Source organism: Ciconia boyciana, chromosome 2 (assembly GCF_034638445.1).
Source record: "Ciconia boyciana chromosome 2, ASM3463844v1, whole genome shotgun sequence".
Lineage (NCBI taxonomy): Eukaryota > Metazoa > Chordata > Aves > Ciconiiformes > Ciconiidae > Ciconia > Ciconia boyciana.
Window position 1 is genome coordinate 136,700,129 of NC_132935.1, and position 15,797 is coordinate 136,715,925.

Consider the following 15,797-nt stretch of genomic DNA (forward strand, 5'->3'; position numbering starts at 1 on the left):
ACTAGCAAAATATAAATACTGTCAATTTTTTTTTTTATCTTTAAGTCTACCCTCTGCACTGCAGTGTTATGGTTTTCTGATTGGTAGCTAAGCCTATGCAAAAAAAAATACCTGTCCCAGATAATGCTGTTTCACTGTTTAAAAGAAACTAACTCAGGATTTATTCCATAACCTTCACAGAAATGTTATTTTTTTAAAGCAAAAAATAATTTATGCCTGGTAAAACTATAGTCTTCAACATTCATTTTTTATTTAATATTAAATTTAAAGGCCAGTGAACCACATTCTGAGAAGTGCTAGATGTTCTGTTTTCACTTACTTCAGAGAGAGATCAATGATGCACGATGACGTGGTGTGAATTAATTTCAGCTTGTTGAGAACTATGAATATTCAGAGTAAGCCTAATAATAAAGAGAAAATAAAGCACGTGGCTCAGTGCCTCAAATATGTTTTGGCACTGAAGCCTCAAATTAAAACGCATGAAATGAGAGAAAACTATTCTTTGGCAAATTCTCCAGGTTTTTTGTTACTGTATCTTCAATAATTATTTCAGCTATTAAATTTCTAATCTCAACTGACTACTGATTCAATTAAGATCATCAGATAGCCACAACTGACAAACACCTATGTTGTGCTTTTTAACCAAGGTGAGCAAGCAACCAGGATTCAGTTATGGATGGTAATATTGAGCACACAGTTGCAGGGGGGAAGGTGATTGTGGGGGGGTTTGGAACATAAAATTCGCAGGGCTTCATTTCTTCAGCCAAGGGCACTAGATGAACATCTCTTCAGAATGTGGAAGAAAGTAAAAATATGGAATAACATGGGAACTAAAAATATGTAAATAAACAATCCATTAACTTTAGAAATCAAAAATGCCCTCCACACAACTACATGGTTACTAATCTGACTTAACAGTAAAACAATTCAGGAAGCAAACTTTGAAAGAATGAAAAACTGAACAAATAAATATAATTTAGAAACTGATGGACGCATATTCTCTTTCGGCCAAAGCTAGGTATAATTCACCTTATAGGCTTCCTTGATCATTTGGACAAAGGAAATGTTGCAAATTTAACAGCAGTCATTCTTACAGCTGATCAAAGATTAAGCTGATTGAATTGCCCAGTAGACCATGAATCTAAATTAGGAAAATAAATTCATCATGAGATAATGGAGAGAGGCTTTCAGATGGCAAAAATAGGTTGCCATCTCTTTCTGTTACCTGAAAAAAAACCAAACAAACAAAAAAAAAACCCCAATCAACCAAAACCAACAAAAACCCAAAACAAAACCACACACACAAAACCCACACACAAAACAACCTCTGGAAAATGGTTTGGTGTGTCCAGAAGGGAAGAAGGCTAAAGGCATGTAGTAGATAACAGCAGTTATAAAGGGGTGCCTCAGCAAGTGTATCTCAGGGCTTCCCTTTCCAAGCCTCTTCCTTGCTTGACTCCAAATATGGAGCTATATTCTGAGAATGCAACAGAGAAGGAAATACTTGATGCTTTTTATGCAATAGCCTTGGATTGTGACATTCATGAACCAAAGGCTCCTGTACTAGATGTCCCTAACCTCACAGTGCTTGAACCTAGAGATCTTATAGCCCAAGAGCTGCCCTAACCATGAGGCAAGCTTAGGTAAAGTTTTTCCTTTGCTCCTGTTGAAGCTAGGAGACAGTCCAACAAGGCATACAAATTTATTTGGCTTAGTGTGAAAGCAAGCAATCTCTTCTGTAATCCAGTCTTCCTCGCTGAACTACTGTTTCAGGCCAAGGGTTCTTGCGGTTTGTGATATTTGTGGGGGGTTTACTGATTGTTTTTTCTCCCTTCCCCATCCTAACTCTAAAGTAAAATGCAAAAACATTTTGCACTGCAGCAAGACCAGAAATCAAAACTGCATTAGAAACAAACTTGCTTTGAGTATTCTTAGAGTACAGAGGCTCAGCTTCAACAAAAAAAAAAAGGGGGGGGTTTGCTTTCATTCAGAATATTTCAAAGACTCAATAAGAAAGCCTGGGCTGTGAGAAATGTGGGTTTAAAATATGCAAGCTTAGAATTCAAGACTATTTCTTGTGCAAGTCTTTAACCTCTAGCCCTGTGTATACAAAATATGTATTCAAATGCTGTTTGATATAGTTTTAATGATGCAGGCCAGGATTTGTTCTCTTACAAATGCCACGGGAATGAAAAAGGTTGTATGTTGCCATTATCAAATATTTACCACCAAATGTATTCTATGTCTCAGAGGTGTGAGTGAGTCATGTTTAAGTCATCTGAATGAAAATTTGAGTAAGGCTGGTTCTTCATTGGCCTTGGCTAGTGATGATGTTCAAGGAAATTCTATGTCTAAACTTCCTTTATGATTTTTCTCTTCCTAACATGACACCAGGATTACTTTTTTTTGTGTGGGTGTAGTTGACAGTTAAAGAAAAATAGTTTGTCATTTATGAAATTGATAAGAGGGTTTTTTAATGTATTTGGATGTTAAATAACCCTTCTTCTCTTGTTTCTAACTACACTTAATTTTATTTCTGCCCTTCTAATTCCTTGCATATACAAATATTGCATGCCAAATCAGCTGGGAAATTTAACACCAAGATGAAGTCAGGAAAGTAGCTTCTCGCATTCATGCTTATTTTGTCCAAGCTGTATGTGAATGATGCTGGAGAATTAGGTTTCACACTTCTCTTTATAGTTGCATATTGAATTAATTAATTACTTAATACAGTACCTACTCCTGTGCATATTAGTTCATTTTCCCTTTTGGAGTCAGTCCCTGTACTGTTGCAGTGGAGCTTACTGGTGGTATGTTCCCGGATGCTGGTACATTGATAGAAACAGTAGGGAGGGTGCACATTTACCTTTTGCAAGTTGAGATGCCAGTGGCTGTTCTGTTTGATAGGCAATGTAAATCATTAAAAGTTATGTGCTTAACTTTCATAGCTTCCACTTCACCCTTAATTCCTGCACAAATAACTTGGCAGTAGCATCAGCAAGGAGCCAGTATACATCAAATACTTATGTTGTATAATGGCAATAATGGTATTTAAGCTCATCCATTAAGCGGTCTTACTGTCTGTATGTGCTTTAGAAGAAAAGTAAGCATTGTTTGACTGCTACAATGTGTAGTTCCTGGAAAAAAAAAAACAAAACCAAACAAAAAAAAACCCCACCAAACCAGATTAGCAAGAACACTTTTCTATGGAACTATGGTGCTGAGTTTTTTATGTAGCAGATGATCTTACACCTTTGTTTCCATAGGTACTACATTCAGTCCTTCAGAAATATTGGAGGAAAAAAAAAACAGACTTCTTTCTTTAGCTGAGAAGCACATTGCTATCTGGTGCCAACAATGGACTGCTTTTAATGCTGCCAATGAGTATCTTCTCAAAAAAATAATGCTCAACATGTTCTTACTAATGGGAAATTTCTTGGATAGGTGCCTACTGTGTTGAAAGGTCTGCAAGGTTTAAGATTGATATAGAAGACACACACAATTCCCTCTAAAACTTATGCTGTTACCAAAGCATATCACATCTCATTTAATGTATTCCTTTGAACAAAATCTGAGTCTATCACAGACAGTATTCACAAAAAGAAATTTTGCTTTTCGTAGGGCATTAGCTATTTATTGAAGAGAATAGATGGAGTGATCCAGGAGATGATCTATATAGAAGATTCCTGTTAGAAAGCCTTTTAACCCTAGTAGGCAAAGGCATTAAAAAAGGCAATTGAACTAAGATGAACTCTTAGTAGTAGTAAGACTATTCTGTTTTTTAAACTTTAATCAGTATAATTATGTTTTTAAAATAATTTCACAGGGATATAACAAACTCTTTATTACATAAGGCCTTTAAATCATGATTAAACATGATTAATGGTACTGCAGCTCACAAGTTTTTCTCATAATACCAGGCAGGATGAAATAGTGGCATTTTCTATATAAATTGTAAAGAAACCCAAAACATTACATTGTCAGAATTTCTGTCTGGAAAGCAGAGAGACAGCACATTAAAGTGCATGTCACCTGAAGAGTTCTGAAAATCAAGCAACTTCTCCTCCTTGGTTAGGATTTAAGGTTTTGCATGGCTTTGTATCCTTGTAGGGTTTGTTTCATTCCTTGTTATAGTCCTATAACAAATGAGAATGCTGGCACCACATACAGTGTTTTCTATACAAGGAAGGAGATAGGAGTTGGATTATCTAAAGGCAGATGGAGAAAGCTGTGTATGGAATTTGGAGGAACTGGAGACCTGTCCTAGGTTGGACATGACATCAGGTAATCCCATGATCAGTAAATATGTTTTGCTCTTAAAAATCAATTATTGTCCTCTTTCTGTGATCCTAGTACTTTTGTTTCTCCTGTTCGTTTCTCTTTTTCCTCAGAGTTAGTCCTTTAGTTATCTATAACTTATATCCAGTGACTTTTTGTTAATCATTATTTTTTTCTCTCATAGATGTCCTGTATCTTCATAAAAGTTTTATCATGCTGTATTCTAGCCTTTTCCCGTATTCTTCCCCTTTCTCTACAAGGGAGTCCCTAGAAGAAACATCAGAGCACACCCTGCTGTAAGCATTTTCCAAAGCATGCAGTCAAAATCCCCCACAAGTCCTGTACCTGCTTTTTGTGGTAATACCCTACTTGAAGTTGTGTCTAGCATGCCAGGTAGCTTTGACTTTCCCAGGGTCACTTCAGTCTCTCACTGGTATCTCTAGCTCCAGTCTGGCATGCCATTCTTTTGTTTTGGTTTGGTTTTTTGTCTGCCAAGCGAGACAACACAACCCGTTCTACTTGTTTTATAAAATCCTACCTGGATATACCATATTAATATCTTTAGTATGATCTTTCTAGAGATGCAGGCTTGTAGGTACTCTGCCTATGGTTTTTCCTCTATCGATACTGGATAAACTGGGATAAATATAGTTCACAAAGAACAGATGCTATAGAGATTTGTCCATTTGGGGTAAAAGAAGAGCAATAGAGTCCACGTGCACATGAAAAACTGAAGCTGAGCTTAACATGCCAAGCATTAGCCTAACGTTACTAGTCAATTATATCTCAGCCAACAAATATGCACTTCAAATGAATGATGTATTGAGAGGGTCAGCCTCTGTACCCATTGAAAATTGTTGGACCAAAATGTACTCAGATGAACTTGTGAATTTCTAAAGTCTTATTTCAAATGCCAGATACTTTAGGGGTTTTCTAATAATTTTTTGTATGTATGTATAGACATGTATAAAATGTTATACAAAATCCTATTTCCCCTGCTATGCTTTTTCTCTTTTCCATCCCCTTTTCCACTGCTTTCCTTCTCTTTCATTGATATAGCTCATTTAACTTTCTTGCCCTTTTGCTTCCTTCTTTACATTGCTTTTCCTCCTCTTCCATCACCTGAACCAGTATGAATATACATATATATTCAGTGTAAGTAACGCTAATTACATGCTGCTAGACTCATAACATAGCCAGAGATTTCTTTTGTATTTCAGCGCTGAGTATAAGTAATTTATATCAGTTACATAATACCCTAAACAGAAAACTATTCATTTAAAAATGATTCTCTGAAGAACCCAGTACCATATTGTTAAAAGTCTGAAACTCATATTGGGTTTGTACAGCAATATGTTCGGACATCTGCACAGGCAAATGCTTCATAAACTCTAAAGTACTGAAAAAAAAAAAAAAAAAAAAATACTATGACTCACACCTAGTCAGATAAATAAGAGGCCAGTCATGAAAACATGAGGAAAACAAGCCATACACAGAAATAGAATTTCAGGGTGAAAGTTATAGTATGCATTTGAATCACTTATATGGCAAATTTAATGAGATTAAAATTTAATCCATATTCTACTTGGAAGTGGAGCATATTGATATACATGAAAACTAAGTCAGTTAAAAAAGATGTTTTGAAAAAAGTGCTAAACAAAAATTGGTGTTAGAGAATTAGGAATTAGCCTAAATGAAACAACACTGAGGTATTTTCTAGTCCACTTTTAAATTCCTTTTGAAACAACACTTTTTGGAATTTAGAACCTGAGAAAACTGTAGTAAAGGTATATTGAAAGTGTTGGAATGCATTAGGCAGAGGCAACACTTTGTTTACCAGTCCAAACACATTTTTTTTACTTCTGAAGTCATTTGAAGTACATTCAAATTTTCAAATGAAAACTATCAAAAGTAGAATGCTACTTTATTTATTAAATACTGTGGCTTAACTGAATTTCTGAACTTTCCTGGGAGATCATTTGTCTTACATATTTTGATTTAGATTATAAGGTCAGATCCAACAATTATACAAGAAAAAGAATCTCTCTGCAAGAAATAGCAACATTGAGGCTTTTATGCCTAAATGGAGCACTCCATTTCATTAGTAAAACAAAAAGGCTTGCTTAATTATATTTTCTTTTTAATAACCTCAAAAGAGTACCAAACATTTTTCTTCCCCTTAAGTTTTCCAAACTGAAGAAATTAATAATTCTGAATTGCAGTTTACTGGCTACTGGTTTTCTTTGCTTAACTCTTCTTTTTATCTTCTTATTTCCATTCACCAAAATTCTTGCATTCAGCTTTCTCTTTCCTCTGGAGTGATTCTTACTCTGAAATGTTATTCCAGAGAGCTGAATAAGAAAGGATGAAGTATTTGCATTGTGAGAACAATATTTGTCAGAAAGTCCAAGACATGCTAAAGCGCCCTTCACTGTGACAGAAGCATTTTTCAGTGCTGGGTGACGCAGCACAGAGACATCAACAGGAGTTCTGCTGGCAGCAAAATGAATTACGCATGGTTTCATAAAAACCTGTCTCCTGGCTGAATTCTCTCACACTTAATATAGTGAAAATTATCATTAAAGAGTTTTCATCTCCGTTCCTTCCCCTACCCCATGGTTGGAGTTTTCATACTCTTTCTGTCTTTCTGTTTTCTGAGAACTGAGCTCAGTGGGAGGCATTAGTGAGTTTTTCCTCTAACCAACCATGTATTTCACAAACCTTTTAAGAATATAATACTATTAGGATTTGTAATTCTTTGAAAAAATCGTGGAAATCAGACCATATATTTAGTTGTGAATAAAGGAAAAATCTATGTATATTTATGCATTGCAGTACAAACCTCATTTTTCATAGGAAACCAGGCTACAAAGTGTTTCTGTTAGCATGTTACAATGCTAAAATTCGTGCGTTATAGAGGTCAGGCAACAGTACACTGCTAACAGCAAGCTGTGGACTGAGCTGTAGGCAAAAGGAATGCAGTGAATAGGGGGAACAGCTTTAATAAAAGATCCTCAGCTACATTATTCTGCCTGCAGACAGCTATAACCATTCTTCCTCTATTGACAAATTGTCTGACACCTCTAGGATATAAACTGATTCTGCTTTGAGGTTAGTGTCATACTCCTCAGGTCTGGTGCAGAGTCCAGCTGAGGGGTGTTTTCAGTTCTGTAATACGCCTCTCTTATTTTATCAGCACTTTTTTGGAATTAACTTTCTGAAAATAAAGATATTTCCCTGCTATTGACAGCATGGGGGGGCGGGGAGGGAAATAAAAGCATTCAGCATGCAAGCAGCATTACACTGATAGAGCACAAAGGCAGGCTTCAGTCCCCCCAGCTTTGTGTCTATAGCTGCTCACAAGCTTTTAACGCTTCAACCAGATGAACAACGTGCAGCCTTGCTGAGCGTATACATAGGAGCAGCTCCTTGACTAAGCTCATTGGAAGCAGAAAGATGGCAGGAACTCTTTGCCCTAATTTCTCACACGGCTTTGGAGGCTGAGTAACCGCAGTTAAGGAATGGTTTCTCAGCCTTTTCAAATAAAACAGGAATCGCCTTGAACTTCTTACAACCAGAAACAGGGTATGGATGATTTTAGATAGGAAGCTGAGAAAGTGCCTGGCAAATCTTCAGTGGGTGATCTGGGCTTTAAACCAGTATGCTGTCAATGCTTCAGAAGTGCAGGCGAACAAACATAATAAGTATTTTGGACACGTCTTTGATAGGATGCTGGAGCTGGAGAAATCTAGTTACTACAGTCAGAGAAGGGCAGAGAGACTGATGAAAACAAAGTGCATAATGATAGTGGAGAACAGGCATGAAGGGAAAAAGCTGACAGAAAACATTTGTGAATTGTGCTGAAGTTGAGGAAAAGAGGATAGGAAGGAAGCATAAACCGGGCCTGTTTTGTTTCCTGTGTCTTTTTAATAAGCTCTCAGATCCTAGAACATGTGAATAAAAGGGCTGAAAACGAGGCTTGCTATATGATGGTTTTCAGAACTGCTATAACTGGCTTGAATAATGCAGTTACCTCTTTTTTTTTAGTTGTGTGGATGAATAACATATTTTGAAGTGAAAGCAATAATTTCCATAGTATGAGTTTTAATACCTCTGTGCTTCATTTGCTAATGAAAAAGCAAGGTGAGCTGGTAGTAGGACGCGGTCTGGGCTTTAAGAAGCAAAGGCTTTGTGTTTTATTCTCTGTGGAACTGTGGCTATGTCATTAACAGGGCCACAAAGCAACATAGGTGTTTAGAGCCTACAGGCATAATAGTAAATTTAACTCCAAGGGTCTTTATCTAGACTGACATACCACCAAATTGATTATTCTAATTACAATTTATAACACATATATATACACATCATAAATGAAGCAAACAAAACTCAGTAGTCATTAACAGTTGCAGATTTTTGTGGACTCAAAATAGAAGCCATTTAAGTTCATACTCTCTGACTTTAAAGCTTTGTTTATGCAGGTAATTTTGTTGTCTTCATGTGAATTTCTTTGAGGGTATTCATATTCTACAAAACAGTTTTTTACATATTTGGGTATGTAGCTAGACCTTAGTATTTCAATTCCTAGCTGAGAAAACCTTCAGTATGTTTAGGTTTTTTTACGCTGTTTCTTGCCGTGATTTTTGAGTGATGTATAAAATATTATGACTTATGTTAAGTCTTGTGAGCTTTCTTTTTCCATTCATCTCCTCTATGTTTCTGCTTTCTACACTTCTAAGAGATGTCTTCTATTGTTAACACAATTATACTGCTTTGAATGTAATATTTGTTCAACAGAACATACAGGAGGTATTGTTTTTGAAAAAAATCTGGTGTATATTTTTGAAGAATGTAAGAATCATGCTAATTTCTGTTAACTTCAGCTTTATATTCCAAAATGCCACCAAAAATAACCAAGGACTCTTACCCGTTTTCAGCCTCTAGGTGATTCGGTTCCCATAATGGAAATATTGAGCTGGCATTGCTCTTTTTTTTTTTTTTTCCTTACCTGGGAATTCCAGCATAAGGAAACTTAGTAGGAATTCAGTGGAATCAAGTGCCTCATCTAGTTAGTGGATCTGGGCTAAAAGTACAGTTAGTAAAACTGTTTACCTAAAATGGTGATTTTAAAATAAATAAATAAACATTTGAAGACCTCACTGTATGTTTACAGCCTAGGAAGGAAGAAAAAAAGGGCAGCAATTTTTAATAGTGTGCTTAAGGTAGCAAACCCCCCATTATGTTAGCCAGATTAGCTAGTAGCTATTTCTGTTTTCATGTTGGTATGCTAAGTGTACTAGTTCAATAGTTCAGAATACCCCTGAGCTGCGGATATGCTGGAGCTATCCTAACAGCTACAAGGGGAAAGCAGGGGCAAGTACTTCCTTTTGGGAGTTCACCAGTTCACATACACTTATTTTTTTTCCAAAACAACACGTGCTGATAATTTTAATTAATATATATATTAGAACAAATTATTTTTCCAGTTCAGTTTCTCTCAAAGGCTGCAACAGAACACAGCTATTACTAAAACTCAAAAAATGCTTTCTACATTTATTCTTAAGAAGAATTCCTCTAATATTAATAGCTTTGTATTTTCCTTTAAATAAAATTGAGTTCATTGCTGTAACTTAAGCTTGTAAGAAGTGGACTCCTTTTAACTGAATGTGGCAGCACTTACAATTCCTGCATGGGAAAATGGATTTGCCTAGAAGCTTTTATCAGAAGGAGGAGAAAAAAGCTAACAGTAGCTGAACAAGCCTAAGAAGAGCTTCTGGAATAGAAGGCTAGCAGGATTCAGACTGTACTGGACATCCCCTAGAGACTCATGGCAGATAGAAAGAGAGAAGACAACCAAAAGAGTATTTTGCATTTCTAAGGAAGATGATAGACATTTCTGTTTAAATGGGAAATGAAAAATGTTGCAACACCTTTTTCTAGCTGGTCTTGAAATTAAAGATTTTGATATTTCCAGTTCCACTAAGTGTGCAGTCCTAGACAGTTCTACAGAATTGCAATATCATGATATCAGAAATACATAAGTCTTTCATAGGAAACACTCATAGACATGCTATTTGTGTGTAATTTATGCTTTGAGTAAGTCAGCATTAGTCTTATGTCAGAGGAATCATAATTTACATATTTCCTAAGTAGCTTCAAGTTTAAGCTCATAGTTCTGCATGAGAAGATAGTCCAGAAGTCATGCAAGAAGGTAGAAAAATGTGTGCATGAAATACTAATGTCTCCCAGCTCTGCCATATATGAATTTGCCAGCCTAAACTTGCTTACTCTGTGAGATTTGACAAGACCATGGTCTACTGTGGCTTGGTTACAGGCTGTGACTTTGCCTCACAAGACACACAAAGAAACATGGTAAGCAGCAGCAAATTCAAGTAGCCCTGCTGTATTACCACTCTTTCAGCAGGCAAGATATAGCATAGACATAACCTTTCCAACTACAGTTGTGTAAAGCACATACAGTCAGAGCAATGTCTGCGGGATATAAATTAGGAAAGCCTCTGGAAAAAAAATTTCCTTCCTAATCTCTAAGGGAATTGATATTCTGTAGTAGACCAGCCAAATAATAGTTATATAAACTACTTAATTAGGAAGAGTTTTGGTTTAACTGCTCTCTCATTTACAATTAGAGGTGTTAATTCAATGGCTAAAGGTCAGGAATTACTCATTGCTAGCACTGTGTCTCAGAAGCATATCCAGGAAATGGTCATCAGCTCAAATCAGAGGTGTTAATATGCAATTAAAGGTCACAATCGCTTTTGCTGAAGGAAATTAGCTGTTCCCCAGATGAACATTTTGTGAATGCATGGCTGCTTAGTTGAGCTGAATATGCCTTCACAGGAACATCCCAGTTAAGCATCTGCTTTTTAGAGGAGCCAAAGACTGGTGAGACACAGTTTTTGTACCAGCTTGGGATAGTTTAAAGTGCTTCTCCCACTTCTGGATAAAGATGAATTGAAAAAGGAGAAAAGTGAGTGAATTCCCTTTTGTGGTGCTTAATGCTGAGCAGTTGAAAGAAGGTAAACTTTATATAGATCAGAATTAGAAGTAAGTAAACAAAGGTAAGCATGCTTACCTTAAGCTGTAGCTTGTAGATCTACTTCCAGAGCATTTAATATTGATGTTCTGTAAATTACTTTCCTGTTAGTTCAAACCCTCTGTTTTACCATCAGTATCACAGCTGTTGAAAATATGCAGAATTACCTTATCAGTTGCTTCCTGTATTGTGTCTGGGCAGAAATATATGCATTTGTGTCGTGGTTTAACCCCAGCTGGCAACTAAGCCCCACACAGCCGCTCGCTCACTCCCCCCTGGTGGGATGGGGGAGAGAATCGGAAGGGTAAAAGTGAGAAAACTCATGGGTTGAGATAAAGACAGTTTAATAGGGAAAGCAAAAGCCGCACATGCAAACAAAGCAAGGAATTCATTCACTCCTTCCCATGGGCAGGCAGGTGTTCAGCCATCTCCAGGAAAGCAGGGCTCCATCACGCGTAATGGTTACTTGGGAAGACAAATGCCATCACTCAGAATGTGTGTCCCCCCCCTTCCTTCTTCTTCCCCACCTTTATATACTGAGCATGACATCATATGGTATGGAATAGCCCTTTGGCCAGTTTGGATCAACTGTCCTGGCTGTGCGCCCTCCCAACTTCCTGTGCCCTGGCAGAGCATGGGAAGCTGAAAAGTCCTTGACTAGTGCAAACATTACTTAGCAACAACTAAAACATCAGTGTGTCATCAACACTGTTTTCAGTACAAATCCAAACCATAGCCCCATACTAGCTACTGTAAAGAAAATTAACTCTATCCCAGCCAAAACCAGCACAATTTGGAGTTTTCTTAAGCTGATTATGTTCTTTTAGACAGCTTCAAATTTTTGTGACACTTTTTTTTAAGTCTTAAAATCGTTCTGCAGCAAGTCTTAATTCTCTTTTAGCATGCTGTTGTCTGCAAATTCAAGAAAAGGGATTTTTCTATTCTATTAACCAGGCCATTGTGTTAGGCTGAAATTCTTGTCACTATTGAGTATCATCAGTAAAAATATTGAGCAGAATGAAAGCCAGGACATCTCTGTAAGAAATTTGATTCAACAAAGCTTTCCAGCTAAAAAATGAACCTGATAACTACCAAGATTAGTTTCCCAACCAGTTTTGAAGTATTATGCATTAAATTCATCCAGACTAGACTAGAGTGCATGTTGCTAAATACATAGATACATCTTCACAACAGAGATTACTACCAATTCAAATACAGCGGTGGGGAGGAAAGCTCTAAGGAATCTCAATGATTAAGCACAGCTTAGTAAATAGCCCACTAATTGAGCTGCAGTAATCTGCTATGCGTATAGGCTATGATCCTATACACATAGCAGGTCATCTCATTCTGTAAATGAGTCATTTTACTTTGGATTTGGCAAAGGCAGAGTAGCACATGTAACTGGTCAGAAATTGCATTTCTGAACCTTCAGATCTACTACGATTTTTTTTTTAATACTGCTAGGTTCAGCCCTATTTAACTTTGCTTTTATCTTCTAGTTATTCAAACGTGGTTGAAAACCATCTGTAAGTTCACTCACTTTAAAGGACACCTGCATGACTGAAACCTTTGTGTTACTGTTGCAGCTGCTCCTAAACCATGTGTTTGACTTACATATGTGTAGTGAAAGCAGTATTTTTACCCCTCAGTACCTAGGTGTGCTAGCATCACAATTTCTGCATGAAAAAGCATGCTCTCATCAGAAATATTACTTTGATACCGAGAACAATCTTCAGGGCAGAACTCAATTGCATTTTTCCTCTTCAAAATACTCTTCCTTCCATATTGTAATTCTGCATCTAAAAATGTCATAAATTATTACACGTTGTTCCATACTTAACAAAGCACACAAAGATGCTAAAACTTACTTTTATTAAACTTTCCAAGACCTGAGGGCAGTTACCTCCCAGCAGAACAGAGTTAGACTGTTTGTCCGTCTGCCGCTTTCCACCAGCATCCTTCAGCACTCACTAGATGGCTGTGTATCCTTATGTATGCTTACTTGTAAAGACTAGAAGAGTAGTAGTAATCCCCACACCATTTGAGGATTTTTCTGAGTAGTGTGCATTCCAGTATATGGCTTGTTTACCTCCCTCTCTCCAGGCCATCTTGCTTTAACCTTGGCTAAAGTGACCCCTGAGTTAACCTAGACTCTTCTGCTATGAAAACATGCCAGTCTCTCTGTACCAAGCTTTATGATGCTTCCTCTACCAACCTCAAATATCCTCCATCAAACACAATTGAGTACACTGGTTTCTCAGCAAGAGTATTCTCTTTGCACATCCATTGTTTGGTAGAGAAAAATAGCTAATTATAGCTGTTTGTTCTCTAATATCTCTAGTGTGGTGGTTTTATCAGCACAGTCATGAGGAAGAACACAAAATGAGGCAGTCTTCAAACAAACACATAACCTCTCGAAAGCAAACTGATAACATGAGTTCATAAGTTGCGCATTGAAAGAGTCCTTAGGTAAACACTTAAGTCTGGAACACGCTTTTGTTAAGTTAGAAGTGCAACCTAATGCAGTATGGAACCGTGTTTGTTAACAGAGCAGCTATAGTAGCTGAAGACTTGTCATACTTGATCAAACCAAAGATAAATGCATTTCATTATTGACAGTACTGGCTACTTAAAAAGAAACTTCACAATACTCCAAAATAGAAAATTACTTCAAATAATTAACAGTTGAAACAAGGCACTTCAGTTTCCTTCTGAATCTTTATTTTAGCTAGTGAAATATGCTTGTTCTTATTGTATATATCAATCTTTTTATTTTTTTTCCCTCTCATAAGGTCTTCCCTGAAGTCATATATTGTAGCAATGTATTCCACTTATGAATTTAGGTGGGGGAAATTAGCATTTCTCCTTTTTCTTTTAAGCATCTACTCCTGTTTTATGCAACAGTAAAAGACAGCCTTCAATCTTTTTTGTACAATTTTATCTTTCTTCTGTCCTGTTATGCATTATCTTTCTAAAATAAACAGTCCAAATATATTTAATCCTCTCCTGATGTGAAAGGATTATTTTCTGCTTTTATTAAATAATTGTAGTCTATCTGGAATAATTTTTTAGTATGATATTTGTTGAAAGTTAAGTCATACAAACACATTATACAGCGTGGTTGCGTATTATAGCATTGACTAACATATTAATCTCAGTTTTATTTCATATTCCTCATTTGACATCTTAATATCTAGCTTGTTTTCATGCTCACAGTAGGATGTTGAGTTTTGTGTCTAAATATCCTCCTCACTCACAGTTGTCTAGTTGTTTAAGATATTCAGCCTCAGACCAGTGCACTTGACCTTGAATATACTGCCCCAAATGCTATCTGCCATCATTTTGTCTAATTACCTAGGTAGGCTGAGACTATCTACAGATCCTTGATTATTTTTTTAATTGGATCTTTGATTTTCTGTTGGCTTGATTAAGTAATTGTATAGTGATTAGATGAATTTCCAAATGCTTATATTTTGCTGCAGAAACACAAAGTTCATTTTAAAATAAAGTTGGGTTTGGGTTAGCAGATGACAAAAAATCTTGAAAATACTTTTTATTTCCTCTTGTGCGGATACTTCAAAAACATACAAGATATTCTATTTCAATAAATGGTCTAGGATAGGGAGGAAAGATCATTTTTGGGATAATTGTAGCTTGATAAATTTAATCCAAAAGCAACTGTTCAGCAAACTTTTATTCCATTTGCTTATTATTTTTTAATGGGAAAGGTCTGTTTGCAGAACCAAGAAGGGACATAGTAGGCATGAAAGAGACATAAGCCAGGCTTTTGTACAAAAATGAGGGGTCTACGTTTCCATACTGTAAACCAAATCAAGCTGCACAACTACAGGCATTGAGATGAGAAAGTATCACTAAAGAGAACCCCATGATTCTGGAGTGAGCAGGCTTTTCCAGTAGAGAGAGATCCATTTTACAGAGTTCACCTTCCTCCTTTTTTAAGTTGCACTAAGACATCTTCCCTTTTGTCTATCTCCACCTTATGTTCCTTTTTTTTTAATCTTAGCACTTCAAAATGAAGGGTCAGAATTGGAAGTTACAAACCACCTCATCCATAAAGACAAGAGGACAGCAGTTACAAACTGAATTGGGAAGTATTTGACAAAAATTAATTGATCAGTATTGCCCTTGGTATCTGGGTCTTCCTCCTTCAAGCTGGTATTGTCCTGAGCTGTTGCAAAGTGGTACCACTGCTCCCATAGAATACCTTTTCACTTTTAATCTGTAACGAGTCTGCTCTACTCTCTGAGTGAGAAACTGTATTTTCTCCATCTTACCTTGCTGGTCAGGTAGCTGAGGTTTGGTTTTTTGGCAGCAGAGGATAAGCAGTATAAAACACTAAAAGAGGTATACGCAAAAAAAGCATGCACTCTGCATGCACCTGCACATGCAGGTTTGCAGTAAATGACTTGCATCACTGAAAGCCAAAAAACTTGAACTTTAATAGATC